This window comes from Sinohyriopsis cumingii, chromosome 18 (genome assembly GCF_028554795.1).
Source record: "Sinohyriopsis cumingii isolate HCF-2022 chromosome 18, ASM2855479v2, whole genome shotgun sequence".
In the NCBI taxonomy this organism is placed as follows: domain Eukaryota; kingdom Metazoa; phylum Mollusca; class Bivalvia; order Unionida; family Unionidae; genus Sinohyriopsis; species Sinohyriopsis cumingii.
The window spans coordinates 56,479,101-56,496,952 of NC_142978.1; the positions used below are offsets into that span (position 1 = coordinate 56,479,101).

At 38.3% G+C, this 17,852-nt stretch overlaps 1 protein-coding gene across 1 annotated transcript in view; it reads right to left on the bottom strand.

The window, feature by feature from the left end:
• LOC149776695 (solute carrier family 40 member 1-like) overlaps nucleotides 1–8,256 on the bottom strand; it is a 55,359-nt gene extending 47,103 nt beyond the window's left edge. Inside the window, exon 1 of the mRNA XM_089941230.1 lies at nucleotides 8,165–8,256. The gene's annotated coding sequence lies outside the window, so the exon portion shown is untranslated. The remainder of the gene's footprint in view (nucleotides 1–8,164) is intronic.
• Between the last annotated feature and the right edge of the window lie 9,596 nt (nucleotides 8,257–17,852).

Consider the following 17,852-nt stretch of genomic DNA (forward strand, 5'->3'; position numbering starts at 1 on the left):
GTCTGCAGATTAGGGTCTATGTTGTCTGCAGATTAGGGTCTATGTTGTCTGCAGATTAGGGACTGTGTTGTCTGCAGATTAGGGTCTGTTTTGTCTGCAGATTAGGGTCTATGTTGTCTGCAGATTAGGGTCTATGTTGTCTGCAGATTAGGGTCTGTGTTGTCTGCAGATTAGGGTCTATGTTGTCTGCAGATTAGGGTCTGTGTTGTCTGCAGATTAGGGTCTGTGTTGTCTGCAGATTAGGGTCTATGTTGTCTGCAGATTAGGGTCTGTGTTGTCTGCAGATTAGGGTCTATGTTGTCTGCAGATTAGGGTCTATGTTGTCTGCAGATTAGGGTCTATGTTGTCTGCAGATTAGGGACTGTGTTGTCTGCAGATTAGGGTCTGTTTTGTCTGCAGATTAGGGTCTATGTTGTCTGCAGATTAGGGTCTGTTTTGTCTGCAGATTAGGGTCTATGTTGTCTGCAGATTAGGGTCTGTGTTGTCTGCAGATTAGGGTCTATGTTGTCTGCAGATCAGGGTCTATGTTGTCTGCAGATTAGGGTCTATGTTGTCTGCAGATTAGGGTCTGTGTTGTCTGCAGATTAGGGTCTATGTTGTCTGCAGATTATGGTCTATGTTGTCTGCAGATTAGGGTCTATGTTGTCTGCAGATTAGGGACTGTGTTGTCTGCAGATTAGGGTCTATGTTGTCTGCAGATTAGGGTCTGTGTTGTCAGCAGATTAGGGTCTATGTTGTCTGCAGATTAGGGTCTATGTTGTCTGCAGATTAGGGACTGTGTTGTCTGCAGATTAGGGTCTGTGATAAGTGATATTATGTACATTTAATTTCTATTGTTTGTTTGCTAGGGTTTTTTTTTTTTTAAAATTATTTTATTATATGACATGAAAATTTATATGAATGACCTTGTCCAAATTCAAGCTTATATTCTGCTTGACCTAAATTAGGAGTATGGGTTAACTACATGTATTATGATTATTTATTTTGGCAGAGTAAAGGACATTGTATTTACCAAATTTTATACTGCAATTACATCTAAGATTTTATTTTGTAAACATCAGGAACCTTCTAGAAGGGTATCTTCCATTAGGAAATAGTTTCTTTTTAATAGAAAATGCTAACTGTGACCCTTAGTCAAGTTGAGGACTACATAATCTTTATTTTATAGAAATTATTTATTGATGCTTTAAGATCTAAACATAATAAATTGTATTATTGTTGTGTCCAGTAATTATTTTATGAACAAATATTTATTCACTGAAAATACAAAGAACTCTTGAAAAATAACATCCTTGGAAACAGAAACTTGAATTTATAGCGAAATTTCAGATAAGGATATATTCTTGGATTGTATTACTGTGACACAACAAAAGAATGTTGGCACATCCCCACAACACGGGCCACAACAGGTATAGCAACACTTCTAGCTCTGGATTTAATTTGGATCTCCACTAAAGTTTATTCAGAACTTTGATCATTAAAACTTGTGTCTGTAATTCTTTTATTCTTAAAACCATAACTTCTTAGTTTTACATTTTACATATTTTTACATTGTTTTTCTTCTCTCCTGGGAAATAAATTGTATGTTAAATTTTATAAAGCTTGTTGTTTTCAATTTTTCTTTGTTACTATTTATTAGAACCTAAACATGTTACATAAGAAAATATAAATCTTTGAATCTGTCTTTGCTTTCAGAGCTATGGAAGTTATTCTCCAGTTATCTGTTTAAACTATTCCTTCTTTCCTCGTCTGCACAGCCATCTACATGTACTATTATATATAGTTCTTTAATCATAACTTTAATTACAAAAATAATACAAAACAATCACGTTGATACAAGGACGGTTTCATATAATACCATAGTTTTGGCAATGCACCTGGCTCTGTGTACATGCAATCCAGACTTGCAACAAGAGTACAGCACAACCTCAAGTATAAAGTGGTTATATTGTCCCACTCAAAAATAAAGTGGTTACATTGTCCCACTCAAGTATAACGTGGTTATATTATCCCACTCAAGTATAAAGTGGTTATATTATCCCACTCAAGTATAAAGTGGTTATATTATCCCACTCAAGTATAAAGTGGTTATATTATCCCACTCAAGTATAAAGTGTCATATTGTCCCACTCAAGTATAAAGTGGTTATATTATCCCACTCAAGTATAAAGTGGTTATATTATCCCACTCAAGTATAAAGTGGTTATATTGTTCCACTCTAGTATAAAGTGTTTATATTGTCCCACTCCAGTATTTACAGGTTACTGCATTTGTATTGGAAAACATGAACGAGTTTTCGGATGGAATACTGCACGAACTTGTGAGTGCAGTATATCCCTCCGACAAAATGAGTAATGCTCATTGTTTTATTCTACCTAAGGTTTAATTATATAAACAAAATACACTACAAGAAACAACGTAAATGAATGAATGCCGTATTCCAAACTAAATACACAAGCGCAGATTTGACATTACAAAATGACATCATTATTAATGTGCACATAGCTCCGCCCAGATAAATTTGAACTTAGTCGCGCGGTCGACATAACTTTCGAAAGAAAATGGCGTGTCTAGTTGAAATTTAAATTTGCAGTCATATTGTGGATGAATGCGCATTGCAACAACTTTTCCATTTGATCTGGAGTGAATATATTTTGGTATTTTGTTTCAATTCGACCAAAGTTTGTGATTTTGGACTGGATTTATATGTGCAAATTATACATGAAATACATCAGATTGAAGTGGCGCAGGAGAAGCATGTTTACGTCTGCAAATGTGTTTCTGTTTCTGTCAATGAATGTTTGAAATCATAACGTGGGAAAAATAATAAGTCTCTCAACTGCAATTTTCAAAAAGACACTATGCAATTTAATGTGTATTTCATTTTGAGTGCAGTAAGGAGGATGCAATTGCACTTATCATCGAAATTACAGCACACTTTTGAAATGTGTAATCCAGATTGAAAACCTATGACATGGCTCATGTAATTCGGATTTGCAGAATTAAGAAAAAACATTTTGAGGAAATTCAGGATGTAAAACTGTAAGTATATTTTATTTTGACATTCTTATCACCATCTAAAGAAGAGAGAAAATTACTTGTCACTTGTATGTTATTTGTAAGGACATAATCAATCGTCCATCTTTTATATAATGTAGCTAGCCTAAATCCGTAACATTATATCAACGCGGAATGTGCCAAAACAGCTGGGTTTTTTTGCAGTCCATGAAACATGTTTTAGTTCATTCAGAAACAAATTTAAATAACCACAACGTAACGCGAGTGTATATGATTTGTTTACAAATCAAAAGTGCTGGTGTCTGCGTCATTGTTTGTTTACAACAGAAAGTAGTTCCTTTATTCACGTGAATGCTATATGTGTATTGTCGCGCGCGTTCAGTATCGGGTAATAATGAATGATTCTGACAATGTAAAGTTAACGGGGAAAAAAATGAGCATATAACAAAAAGGGGTTACATTGTCCCACTCCAGTATAAAGTGTTATAGTGTCCCACTTAAGTATAAAGTGGTTATATTATCCCACACAAGTATAAAGTGGTTATATTATCCCACACAAGTATAAAGTGGTTATATTATCCCACACAAGTATACAGCGGTTATATTGTCTCACTCAAGTAAAAAGAGGTTATATTGTCCCACTTAAGTATAAAGTGGTTTACTGTCCCACTCCCTGGTTCGATGCAGTGTCAAAAACTCAATGTTTTTACAAGAAAGTATCTTTCAATGACATCAACAGGGGCCCCGAGTGGTCTAAAGCGCTCTCCGTTATGGATCACTGCCATCTCACCTGTCTGCGTGGGTTCAAATAGAGGATTCAGCAAATGTGGATATGTGAGAAAGCATGCCAGTAGCTTCTCGAGGGTCGGTGGTTCTTCCCGGGTTCTTCCTCCACCATTAATACTGGCCGCCATGCATAGCCTATCGTGTGCTGAAAAAAGGTGTTCAACCCCACAACAACAACAACATCAACATGTTTAAACCAGTCAACACTGAATCATATGCACACAAAACTTTGATGAGAATAATCATAATCAGGGAATTAAAACAAAGATAAATATCTTAAAAGCTAAGCACACACAAAAGATCTTAAAAAAAAAAATAAATATTGGTTCATTTTAAGTTGACTAAATATTGTATTCACCATTGCAGTCATTTTGTGTCAACATACATTTTTTTTCTAACCTCTGTGATGACTGCGAGTGGTGCTGTTATCAACCACTATGAAACTGATGGCAAACATGAGAAATATCATACCGTAATTACTGGATATGATGGGACACCATAAATTAATTTCTGAAGTGTAGTTCTTTTTTTCACTTACTGTTATTTTATCTACATAATGTTTGTAAATTTGTATGATTATAGATTGCAATAGTTATTGAGTAAAAAACATTAAATAGCTAATTTCGTCCATTTTGAGTTTGTACTACCGGTATATGATATCGTTAATGTGGCTATCTGACCTTGCAAGATGTGGATCAAATCTTATTGAAAAATTTGATGCAATTTAAGATCTTGTCATTTTTTTCAATATGGAAAAACATGGTTACATGATTTCTGATTGGCTAGTTGTTGAAGGACCTGACTTTGCTGACAATTTAAGAATGATCTTGATATGAATATCTGACTCCAAACCTGGTTCTGAAATTGTGTCTTAGTTTCTTTTAAATAAGGTAGTGAACGGCAAAATTAATTATTCCTATCTTAACATCAAGCTGAGTCATTTACTTGTGCTGAAATTATTATTTGAGAGGATTTATTTATTTCAACAATTCATTGGAATTACAAGGTGCTCATGAACTTTAGGACTAGTAACTATTTGGAATTACAAGAATTCATTTAAAGACATTTTGCATTATATCACTGTGACACATCAAGACTGTTGGCACATTAAACTATTCCAGACTACTGGTACATCAGCACAACAGAATGGACTTCATTTGAAACACCACTGGCACTCATTTGGTAAGCTCAATACTTTGGACAATTTAGGATTTCATTCAACATACTCTTAAGTTATTTTTCATTTTGCATTCTAGGAAAATAAATTATTTGGTGAATTTTACAAAACTAGTTGGTTTTCACTCTTTTTTTGTTACTTAGTTTAAGACCATACAGTCATAACTGTATCTTCTGGAATATATTTTTGTTACTGAGTTGCAAGTATTGTGACACCTTTTCAAACATAAATTTATAAAGGGATTAACTGTAGGTTTAAAAATGAAATCATCTGACACCTGCATGTCCAAAAATGCATTCAAACTTAAATTTTATTAGACATAATAAAATAAAAAACTGGTCACACCTTACTTTATATAAATCTAGATGCAATACTCTAAAAGGTCTGCAGTATGTACAAAATAAATTCAAATATTTTATGTTGCCATGCCACTAACCACAGCAAAGCTCTTAGCATGTAATAGTACCATAGCACTAGCTTTGTTTCCCCATGCCAGTGATCAAGCTGCAAATTTGATACTTGCTCTGTGCCAAGTAGTCCCTTATTCAGTCAATAGTTTATTTTAACTTGATCTGTGATCATACTGCACAAAACTGAAACCTATTCAGCTATGACGTCAGATTCTGAGTTAACAGATTTCACAGTGTAATTTACAGAGCCCCTACCTTTCCAATGTCTCATTTTTTAAAATTCCTGTGAATACCCATAAAAAGAAACCAAAGTCTGCTTTCTTAGGTCAGCCTACTTTGGATATAATAAAATCTGTATACTTCAAAGAATCCAAAGTTGGCTTCCCTTGGCTTGATTTGTAAATAAAATGACTGTTGTATTTGATAACTCAACATAAAACAGTGCTTTATTTCTCTCTACCAGGTGTGTTTAGTCACTACCCAAGCTTCTATTGTTTGCCACCTTGATATCATAATAATCATCAACAAGCAATATGTCAATGTTTTTACTCAGTATAAGCAACATACAGTGTGGATGTGATGCTACATCACAGGACCATACAATTACTGATAGTGGATGTTTCTTTTTTCACATAAATTGCTTATGAATTTTTTTTTTGACAATTAGAATGGTACAAGGTACAAGGCTAGTTTCTTTTAGTGTGCTACCAAATGAGCATTCTATTTACATACTTCACTTTAGATGGAGGAGCTTGGAGCGGCATATTAAACACAACTGGTTTCATGTCTCTGTCTTGGGACATATAATCTAGGTAATAAAAACCATAAGGAATGGAGTTAAAAAAAATATCTTTCATTTTACCTTGTCCCAAGAAATACTGTAGATACCACAGTCATGAATAAATATCTTAACCCATGAACAGTTATGACTTTTTGTACAGGTATGATGATTGAGAGCATAGATTTACTTTTAATACAAATTACAGTTTACAAATTATTATGCAATTTCTTATTAAGGGATCTCACACTGATACTATAAGGATGAAGTGAGGGAATAAATTATTGTTATTTTGTGTGCATGCATTGATAAAAAAAACCTAACATTTCAAAGCATCACTACGAAAGGTGAACATTAATAAAAGGGTAAAGTCAATGTCAATGTGTCTTAAAAGCTAGGACTCGAGGATACATTGTGACAGAATTACATCAATCAGTTCAGCTGCAGGTACTTGATTCTAGGGACAAGGGAAAACTAATAGCAACAACCCCTTAACTGCCAGTTTATTCCGAGTAAGGGAGGGTGTTACATGTTTCCTAGTTTCTAACTGCCAATAATTTAAGTCCTGTGACAACCAATGCATGGATATCTTACATCGTGTCAGTAATAACCAAATGAACAAAACAAACTAAAATTTTGAACAGAAATGAAGTGAAACCAGACATATATCACATGGATCTAGCTCGTTAACAATTAAATTTGGAGTATCGATCAATGGAAAGAGGCAACAAGTGTGTAGACCTGTAACAATATCTGACCACCTCCCCTAGTTCTACAATGTAAGATGTATCACATGTTACATATGTTTTGGTTAACTGAATCCATTTGCTACTCTCTGATTTTGATTTATCAGGATAAAGACAGCAAAGTAAGTATAATCAATTAGAATTAAATTTGTGGAAAAGTGTTAATATGAGCTGCCAAGTATGTGAAATATAGCTATGCTCATGCATGGTGGGGATAACTCTTAAGATGCTTTTGGAAATTAATATCAACCCTGGAGATCAAAAGAAGGCTTTTTTTGCATCATACCCCATGATCATATAACATCGTGCTTGGAATTATTGGGTATTTACTCCAAGCTGTGCATCTGGTCTCATCAGAATTTTATAGCATGTTTCAAGGTGAGCAATAGAACTTTGAACTCTTCAAATTACATGTTGTCCTCTTAATCAGCCAAATATGCACTCAGCTCATATATGTGTAACAAGAGCAACTGTTGAGAAAATAAATCAATAATCGGAAGGAAATAATTATAGATAGTGACGAAAATACTCAGATTACCCCCATGACCCATTCTGACATAGGACCCTGTCTATCATACTATGACAAAATTACCTCAGATTACCCCCATGACCCATTCTGACAAAGGACCCTGTCTATCATACTATATAAGGGTCCTATGTCAGAACGGGTCATGGTGGTAATTTGAGTATTTTTGTCACTATGTATTATTTGTGTTTACCTTCAGATTATTGGGATTGTTTGTTTTTTTCCTTCAACATCACGCTCACGGCAAGCACACGTGGCTGCAAAAGGCCGTTATTTAGGTAGTACGACATAGCGCCAAAACAAAATAAATATGTGATACGTCTTACGCTGTAGGACTGCCCCTCCCCCAGCCCTTTATCAATTGATCAATACTCATAATTTTATTTGTAACGAGCTATGTAGCAGTGTAATGATGCAAGTACGACTGGAACGTTGTTACCTTGTATCAGCATGATATTTATTGCCGACTTGGTCGTACCGCAAAGACGGAGTCGGGAGGTCGGAACCTCATCGGTTTCGGCTAAAGTCTACTTGTACCGCTGTTTTTCATGTCAAAGCTCAATCTGGCAATATACTGAACGCGATTATGGTTGGTGACCTCGAAAATAGATAACATACGTAATATTGATTGTTTTCTCGTCCACCCCACCCCACCCCTTTCTTCTAATGACACGATTAATGTCGATATGCTACGTTTGTCTAAAGTGGATTTTTGCTACTTACTAGAAGATGTTATCTTAACCAGTCAACTGTTATCCGCCTTAACACAAGTTCTGGAAGGGGACAAATTCAGCCCAGGACTGGTTCACACGAAGGATACCGGCTGACTGGTATCTGAGTGGTCAATCTCGTGCAGCGGTAGGCCTACTTCAGCTATTCCCAGTCAAAGATCGGAAAATTGTGACATACAAGTATGTGCGTCAAACGCGGACTTTGTAGCCACAACTAAGGGTTGTGTAGGTGACAAAAAAATTTAAGATTCTTTCCTTGAACTATTCCACTGTCTAGGTCAGAAATTTCTTACAGAGGAACTGGGGAAGGCGGGGGCGCTTCTTTCCATACAGACACTTTTTGCCTTGAAGGAGCCTTTATAAAGACTCTAGATGATTTCACAATGAAAATTTACGTGGATTTTTATTCTTCAGTTTTCAAATTCTAATATAACAAGTAGAACGTATACATGAAACGAAGTAAATGAAAGCTTACATTGTGGACAATTGTCTATTTTTAAGTACATAAATTAATCAAGATAACAAGATTTTAAAATGGCAAATGCATATTACAAAGTGTACAAAATCATTAAATAATAACATGCTAGGATAATCAGTTAGGGAATCCTACTACAAATTTACATCGATTAAAACATAAACAAATGAAAACGTACCTTAACCGCAAATCACAATGTTCCCAAACGTACTCGTCTTGAAAAAAAATATGGCTAAGTCAAAACATTACCGTACGAACACCAAAGTGTGCTAGATTTCTGCGAGTTATTTTAAAAAACATTATAAAATTCTGAAACACTTACCGTGCACTTTATTTATGTGTGCGCGTTCGCACGAGCGTGTGTTTCAATGTAATGAATGAAACAAGAGTCACACTGAGGGACTGACACTCTACTGGGCGAAACGAAATTAAGACCATTTCTTCTTAACTGTCAAATGTTGAAGCCATCTTTCATTCTTCACTGATAAAATTTTCAAATTAGCTGCAGTGTTACACATATTAGATGACAGATTGGCTCCATTTTCATTTAGGATAAAGCAGACATTCTTCCTTATAAATATTTTGGTTAAAACCTCATGTCGTAATGATCATATATTCAGCGGGAGCAGTGATAACAAAATTTTAAGACGGTCGTCGAAGCACCCATATTGGACGTGTGACTGGCCATTTTCATTTAGGACCAACTAGGTATCATAAGAAGTATGTTGGTGAAGACCCCATGATTTTCATGATTTTCAAGATGGCGTGGTTGTCATACATGGCATCAGACGGGCGCTATTTTCATTTAAGGACCACTGGACAACATAGGAAGCATTCTGGTGGAAACCCAATGTCAGTATAACTTCCTGTTGAAGTAGAGTTTTGATGCGAATATTTCTTTTAACTGGCTGCCAGGCAGCCATTTTTGAAGTCAAATCATCACCATTGTCACGTTTGCCTGCCCGCGATTACGTAAGTCAGGAACAAAGGAATGGGTTAGCGCCATGAGTATGTCGACCCTGCACTGTCGTTGCGATTCGCGTTTGTACAAGAGCGGCTCCGTTAGGTGTTAAAACTCACATGTAGACGTTGGAAGCTTTGTGCTAGAACAAAGGACCCTTGTTGCTGTTGTAAATCTCCCCGCGTTGACAGATGGCCTGAGGCTCGTCTGTTAATCTCTACCGACTGGGGTAGAATTGATATCCAATCAGAGCTGAGGAAGGGTGGGGCCATCAATTCGAACCAGAATTTAACAGTCATTTGGGCTGGGAACGAATTAGTCATTGTGAAGCATCGTGCTGACAATTTGTAGCAATAACTCCGGGAGCCACTCGTGATTTGGCGGGAAAACACTTGGTACATTCAAGAACAGAAAGCTTCGTAATGGTCAGTGAGTTATTTGCTCGATTGTTGCAGAATGTTACGGCATTGTAATTGTAATTATGTGCAGTGTGTATATTTACTTACTAGAATCGTTAGTACGTAGAATTACCTTTGTATTGTTTAATTTACATGCGAAATTGAGAAATGAGCTATGATTATGTCGATTGCTCGCTCGTCAGAATTAATATTATAATTCGCTATTTAGTTACTTCGTGGTAAACTAGTGTATTTATTTACGTGATATTCTAGATTTTGCAATTGTTGAATTAAATTGTAACTTTGGAAATGGTTGCAGTGTGTAAATTTGAATAATATGGATATTTGAATATTTGTGTACACTTGTGGGAGTGTAATGTACAGAAATGCGTCGAATTGTTGTGATATTGTTGAGAATAATGAGATTAAGAATATATATATATATATATATATATATATATATATATATATATATATATATATATTGATGTGACGCAATTTAGTGATTTCTGTATGATAAGTAGGATACCGCTCTTATTGCAACGTTGTTTCTATAAGAACATGTGGGTTTTTCAATGTGCACGAATGCGTGACCAAAGATGTAGATAGCCTTGATCTGATGATTGATTATTGATGTAGTGTGAGGCGAGATGGCTAACACAAATGCTAACGTCCTTGTGTTTTTCGCAGGAAGCTTTTGGGGACAGAACTACCGGGCAGTCAAGTCCCGAGTCAGAGAGACAGGATAGAAGTAGGCGAGAACGAGCCTAGTTGCTGGAGAAAGAGAGAGAGAGAAGGAGGAGAAAAGGAGACAAAAGGGGACGAGGATAGGAAGAATCGCAATACGGAAAACGCCGGAAGGAGGAAACGAATTAGCAGAGTAAACACAGATGAGTAGAAACCCAGTACAGGGGAAAGCCATCTCACACTATAATCACGTGATGAAATAGGTTGTTACATGGTCGAGAGGAAGAAGATTGGTTGAGAAATTAATATCGTTAGTAGTGAAGTGGGATACATTACGTACAATGGAAATTAGCATTACAGAGACCCCTGGGTCAGATTACGTACAATGGAAATTTAACATGGCGAAAAATCGTGGGTCAGATTACGTACAAGGGGAATTAACATGGGAATAAATCGTGGGTCACTTTACGTACAAGGGGAATTTAACATGGGAATAAATCGTGGGTGGGATTTTTTTTTTTTAAAATTTAAATTTAAATTTAAATTTAAAAAAGGGGTAGGCAATTGAAAAGTCATTCTCTTTTCGAGAAATATGCGTGGCCCTGAAAAGGGCCTTTGTTTTTCTTCTTCTGCTTCTAATTTCTTCTTTTTCTCCACCAACTTCTTATTTTCTCACCTACACTCTGTTCTCTTCTTTTTTTTCTCCTCCTCCTCCTCTTCTTTCTTCTCTTCCTCCTCTTCTTCTTTCTTCCTCTTCTCATTTTCTTCTTCTTTTTCAATTTTTTCATTCCATTTTCGTATTCTTGTCCTTTCCTCTTCATCCTCCTTCTCCTCCTTTATTTCCTTCATCACACCACTTATCATATCCTTTGCTTTTCTTAAATTGTTAATTTCCATTTTTACTCTATGCGGACTATAAGAATAGTGGTCTTCATTGAGTCGTACTAGCATTTGTTCTATCATTCCCAAATTGTCAAGGACGTCTTGCAATGTTTGAAATTTATCGAGGTGGTTCGAAGCCATCTTCTCTGTAGAATGGTTTGAACGACGAATACTGTGGGTTCTTATACTTAAAGCGCGTACGTGAAGGAAAACATCCCCCTAAAACATAAAATTGATCTTACCTAGATCATGACCAAGCAACGCGCGGACGTGAAGGAAAACATCCCCTACTTTTTCATTTCATATAATAAAACCCAAACTATACTCTCCTCATACGCTAAGAAACCCATAATCTACTATTCACACAAACATACCTGAGCTCTTACAAACACTAACACACAAACACATACCCTCACATTTTTTAAAAAAGAGTGTTTATATTCACACTACTCTACCTACACACATTGGCAAATTGATGGTTATTTCTTTTCTAGAGTATTGGGGTAGCCCTGAAAAGGGCTGTTTGTTTTTAACTTCAGAGGCCCCTGGTTAATGGTGGCACCTTCCGGGTCTGGCACCACAGACACAACGTCTACTCCAATCATTAGTCCAATTCACATGACTCGTTTGAAGAGCAGACGGGGGGGGGGTGTGGGGTGAGTGGCTTCACTATCCCACTCCACCGTTTGCGGAATAGTGAACACTTCTTCTTCCCTCTGTCTTCTTTGTCTTCGTTGTGATTGTGGTTCAGCTACAGGCTGGCGAGATGTCCTTGCCTTAGGTGTCACCTTGCACACAGGGTTCATCATAGGGTGACACCTGATCTCTCTCTTTCTTTCATTCTCTTCTTTCATTTTTCTCTCCTCCTCCTCCTGTTCTATTCTCACTTCTTCCACAAGGGCCTCCGCAGTCAGCTCGTTCAGTAGGTATCTGGCATACTCCAGATGCATCTGAAGTTCCATCAATTTAGTCAGTCTGCTGCTCATTTTTTTTACTGTTGATCAATCAACAAGGGTAGCTAGACTGCCCAGCGAGTTTCAATAATTTAGTGAAAGCGCGGACGTGAAGGAAAACATCCCCCTAAAAACATAAAATTGATCTTACCTAGATCATAACCAAAAAAAAAACAACGCGCGGACCTAAAAGAAACACTCACTCACTTTTTTATGCTACCCATTCCAATTCTAAAAATTTTTTTTTCATTAACCACTTCAATGGACTATCCACATACGCAAAGCAATCTAACCCCAAATCTACACCTCAAACACCAAAAAACATTATTTTAATCTACTATCCTCACCAACTTACTTGAGCACTTACAAACACACAATCCTATACACAAACACATACCCTCACATTTTTAAAAAAGAGTTAGTGTTTATTTTCACACTACTCTACCTACACATTGGCAAATTGATGGTTATTTCTTTTCTAGAGTATTGGGTAGCCCTGAAAAGGGCTGTTTTTTTGTTTGCTATGGCAATCTTTTTTAGTTTCTAAGAATGCGATGTCCTCTGAGGATAGACTTTCTGGCGATAGGTCTGCTTCTTCGGAAAGAGAAGAAGAACTCTTTGGTGTCGATACGACAATCGACAAAGCCTCTGTCAGGTTCAGGTTGCTGCTGCTGTTGTTGTTGTTGCTGCTGTTGCTGCTGCTGTCTCTGAAGTCTGTACTTCTCTGTCCATTCTTCTTTCTCCCTGTTCACTTCTTCTCTGAAGAGCTCTTCTATCAGGTCTTCAGTAACTTTTAGCATTCTCACATTCTCTATTTCTTCTGGCTTCGGTATCAGACTGTGTCTGACCCTATGCAAATTCACGTAGACTTCGTTGAGCTTAGCTAGTTTGGAGCACATCTTCGTAGGAGGATGAGTCGACAATGGATGGTTAGACTGGAAACAACCCCAGTTCTTAAAGTCAAAGCGCGGACGTGAAGGAAAACATCCCCCACGGTTTTCGAGTCGCAACGTTCAATGAGTGTCATGAGAGGGATAGTAAGAAATTAAAGAGCATCAATCCAACATTCTTATAGCTAAACAAAAGACAAAGGCATTTTTTTTCAAAACACAACATTTTTTATTCAAAAATCACTTAACACTAAACAACAACTCTAACATTTTTAACAATAATCCAACAATATAACATCAAATAATTCTTTCAAATCACAAACATTTTTTTCAATTTACAGTCTACTTTAAACAGGGCTGACAACGTTGTGAATGAAATGGTGATTTCCACTGTTGGAAGTCATTAGGCCATTGATGGACACTACGTTTCCTAGCTTGAGACAAAAGATAAGCATAATGGTCACAAAACCATCGATCTACTTTCACATCGTTTCTTGAAGAAGAACGAGAATCAAAATGAGTCACTAAATGTTCTAAGGAATAGCCCAGGCTGCGATGATGCAGAAAATACACACAATATTGTCCACACACCAAGGAATCTGTGCCTTGTAATTTCACATTATTGAATCGGGTGGTTTGAGCATTTCTTCTCATAAAGTCGATGATATCGTCTTCCAAAGGGGGCAATCCGTACGAATCGAAATATTCCACACATCCTTCTTGAGGAAAGTAGACGGCTACCCAGTGGGTTCCTGGGAGATGACTGTCGTCCGTGTTGATCACGTAAGCTTGATGGTCTTGAGGTTTGCGATGAGGGAGTTCATCTTTAGCACAGACGACATGATTCCAAGAAGCCGTATACGAACTGTGGTTCAAAAGGTAATAAAGTTCCCAGGTATCCATTTGTGTGTGGGTTTTTTTCTTCTTCACAGGTAATAATAAGTCGTCAATTCGATTCTGACTTTTTGCTTGAAAATGTCTGACAAATAACCGTTTCTTCGTTTAGTCTCCTCACTTTGATTCAGGAGAGCTTCGATACGATGGATCTCTTGAGTGGTTAATGGTGGACAAGAATGTTCACGCAAGTCTTTATACCACTGGTGCAACACGTCTTCGTCCGAGATGAGACTCCAAGCTTCGTCCAGATACTCGTCCAATTTTTCTTCTTGACTTAACATCAGGCATTTATCGTGTTGAATTTGACTGGGATGATCGTTTTGACATCCATAGCAATTTTTCTTGATCAATTCCGTCATTTTTTCGACCAAGTGTTTGGCAAAACAGCAGACTAAATGGGCTTCTTGTTCTGGCCATCTCGACTTCATCATGATCACTTCTTCTTCCACAGTCTCCTCACATTTCATGTCCAAAGTTTCTCCACTAGGTAAAGAGGGATAACAGTCTTCCATGGCTTCTAATAGTCTAGAATGACTTCTCTGAAACTGTTGATTTCTATCGTATTATCGAATTCTGCATACAGGAGGACGTTCACCGTCTCTGTTAGAGCACTCGAAAACTGAATTTCCACACGAATCTGGCCAGATTTTATAGGGTGGAAATGTCCCTCGTCGCTGCCTTGGTCAGGAGTGAAATCGAAAGCCCACAAAGCATAGCCTCCTACATAATCCTCGTACGTAATGCCGTGACTGGTATTGGTTCCTAACTGTCCGGTGGCTTCGTACAGGGACAAGTACGATCTCAAATAATTCTTCGCGGCACCAAAGTTAGGCTCGAAAGGTCGGGTACACAAGGTCTTGCCGTCGCGACTGACTTCGATCTTGGACACATTGTAATGTTGAAACTGAAAAGGATTTTGATCGTGGACTCCATTGAAGGCTGAATTCCTGACGATACCAACAATCAAACGTTTGGGTAACTGTCCTTGGAACAGATGATCTTCGATCATGGATCGCTGTCCAGTGGGAATGGTGAACGTTTTCACTTCTACGCGTCGTATCGGATACTTGGCAGTCGTTCTGCTTAACGTCTGACTGACTTCGTTTCCCACTTTAGGTAACACTTCCACACGACGCACGTAAAGTCGAGCTTCTTGAATGATAGTTTTGTATTCGTTGGCATGGGCCATCAAATGGAAAGCAGCACTGCTACGATTCAGTCTCAGGCGGATATCCACCCCGTTCAGCAAATACTTTTCTTGTAACCACATGTCCAAATGCAAACGATCCATCAGTTCTAAACTTCGCCCTTGCAGAATTTTCAGTCGTCGAGCTATATATCCCACATTGTGAGGATTGTCATCTTCTGCTGCATTAGCTAGGTCGTTAAACGTGTCTATACCTGCCGTGTCAGGTTTCCATACTACGCAAGCATCCAGATGAGTATTTTTGGCTTCTTTTCCATACGTCAAGAGATTTTCCAGGTAGGCGCGATAAGGGTAAGTATCCATGTTGCTGCTGACCAGTTTGTTATTCAAGTACAAGTCCACTTCGCTGAACAAGGAATGCATGAAATTGTTGACAGGAGCTACTCTAGCAACGTCTGCAGGATTAGTGTTGTCCACCGCTTTGACCACTTTCACTTTCAAGTACAGGTAACTGCTATTCAGATCGATGTAATCTTCGGGCTGTCCTTTGATTTCAAACTCGATGGGAGCGGAATCCGTCAAAGAGGAGACGGGATGAAATTCCACCCACTGGGATTCTTGCATCGTCATCATGGTGGGGGGCATGGCAAACAGATCCAGTTCCGACTTGGAACAAGCGCAAGACTCTCGGTGCATCATTTTTTTGTCTCTTTCTCAATAATCGAAAACGTCTAAGTCTCGAACGGTTCTTCTTTTCTTGGCCTTTCTAGCTTGAAGTCTGGTGAAAGGGTGTTTTCTTCGTCGTCTCTTTCTGCCTTGTCCTTGCTGAATGCCTGACTCGGTAGCGTGCAGGGCATTTATAGGTGTGTCTCGTCGACCTAAAATGTCTTTGCCCGTTTTCAGCAAGACATTTTTGCCTGCCTTCATGAAGGCTTCTTTCGGGTTTTGTTTGTCGATGATGACATTTTGGAGAAATTCTTTGCCTTGCGTCAGTGCCGCATCTTTCAAGGCGTGCAATCCGCGTGTCACCATCGGTTTGAACACCGGGGCCACCGAACGAAAGGCCGATTTTAACATATCTCCTAAACCGTGTCCTCGCTGTCGTGCAACCCCTCGGTACACTGGATACATGACTTACGAGTCGTGAGAGAACCGTTTTCGAAAATGGAGTTTCACCGTGACTTTTCCTTTGGTGAATGGAATATTTTGTCCCAAATCTCCTTTTATAGTAATGTTGACCGTGCCCAAATACGACTTGCTGACCGGCAAATAGTGAGGATGGACAAATTCGCGGTGGACGTGGTAAGTGTTTCCACCTTCCTCGTCAGCGTTCGCGGCAGAATCCACTTTGAAAGGAATGACACGCAGTAACGGCACAGAGGTGTGTCCCACTACGTTGTACTCCACCACATCGAATACACGAACATCAAATTCAGTCCTTGGTTCAGTTCTACCGGGAAACGAAAATACTTGGCAAAAGAATCGTTGTCAGAAATGACTGGTAATTCGGGTTTTTGTTCTACTTTCTTCCTCAGCTCCATGTCACCGCCTTACATGTCAAACAATTCAGGACAAAATAAAATGGACACGATTTTACTCGGCTCAAATTTCATCAAGAAGCGACGAGCTGCTTTGTGGTACTCCAGGGTGACCTTTTTTTGGGTAGTTTCCAAAGCTCTCAGAAACACGCCATTAAACCTGGAGGCTATGGTGCTGACCAAATGTTGACCACTAAAATAATAGCCTGGGGGAATCAACAACTGGTAGGTCCACGTTTTAGTTTTGTCATCATAGGTTTTATTGTTATATATAACTTTCTTATCCAACTCCTGTTGCAATTGCTCGTCATGAACTTCCACCTAAAAAAAATTTGATTGGGAAGGACATTGAGGACTTGGGTCGGGTGAATCATTTCTACTAAAGCCACTTCCCAATGGGCTTCGTGATCTAAGGGGATGGCCTGAGGTAATTTGGCCGTGTAACAGCACAACGTGTTGTGGGGAAACACCTCCATGGAACTGTCACTGGGTAAGGTTAAGTAAAATTGGTTTTCGTGACTCATAATTCCAGAGTTCTGTGGCTGTCCGAGGGGTTACTGGACGTCAGAGGCGTGTCTCCGCCCAAAATGGGGTTCTGGTTGTGGTTGTTGTTGGAGTGGTGACTGACACTGGCACTGGACACAAGGTTCCCGTTCGAAGAGAATTTCAGGGAGGGATTGGGAAGCAGGTAACCGATGCAACTGCTCAATAAAATGGTCCACAATTGTTTGTCTCCTTGTTGCAAACTCAAATTGGCAATGGCTGCCCCGATGACACAATACACCACGAAGATTTGGCAGAAAAAGACGATTTGCGTTTTAGGCACACTTTCTCCACACCACACCCACAAGG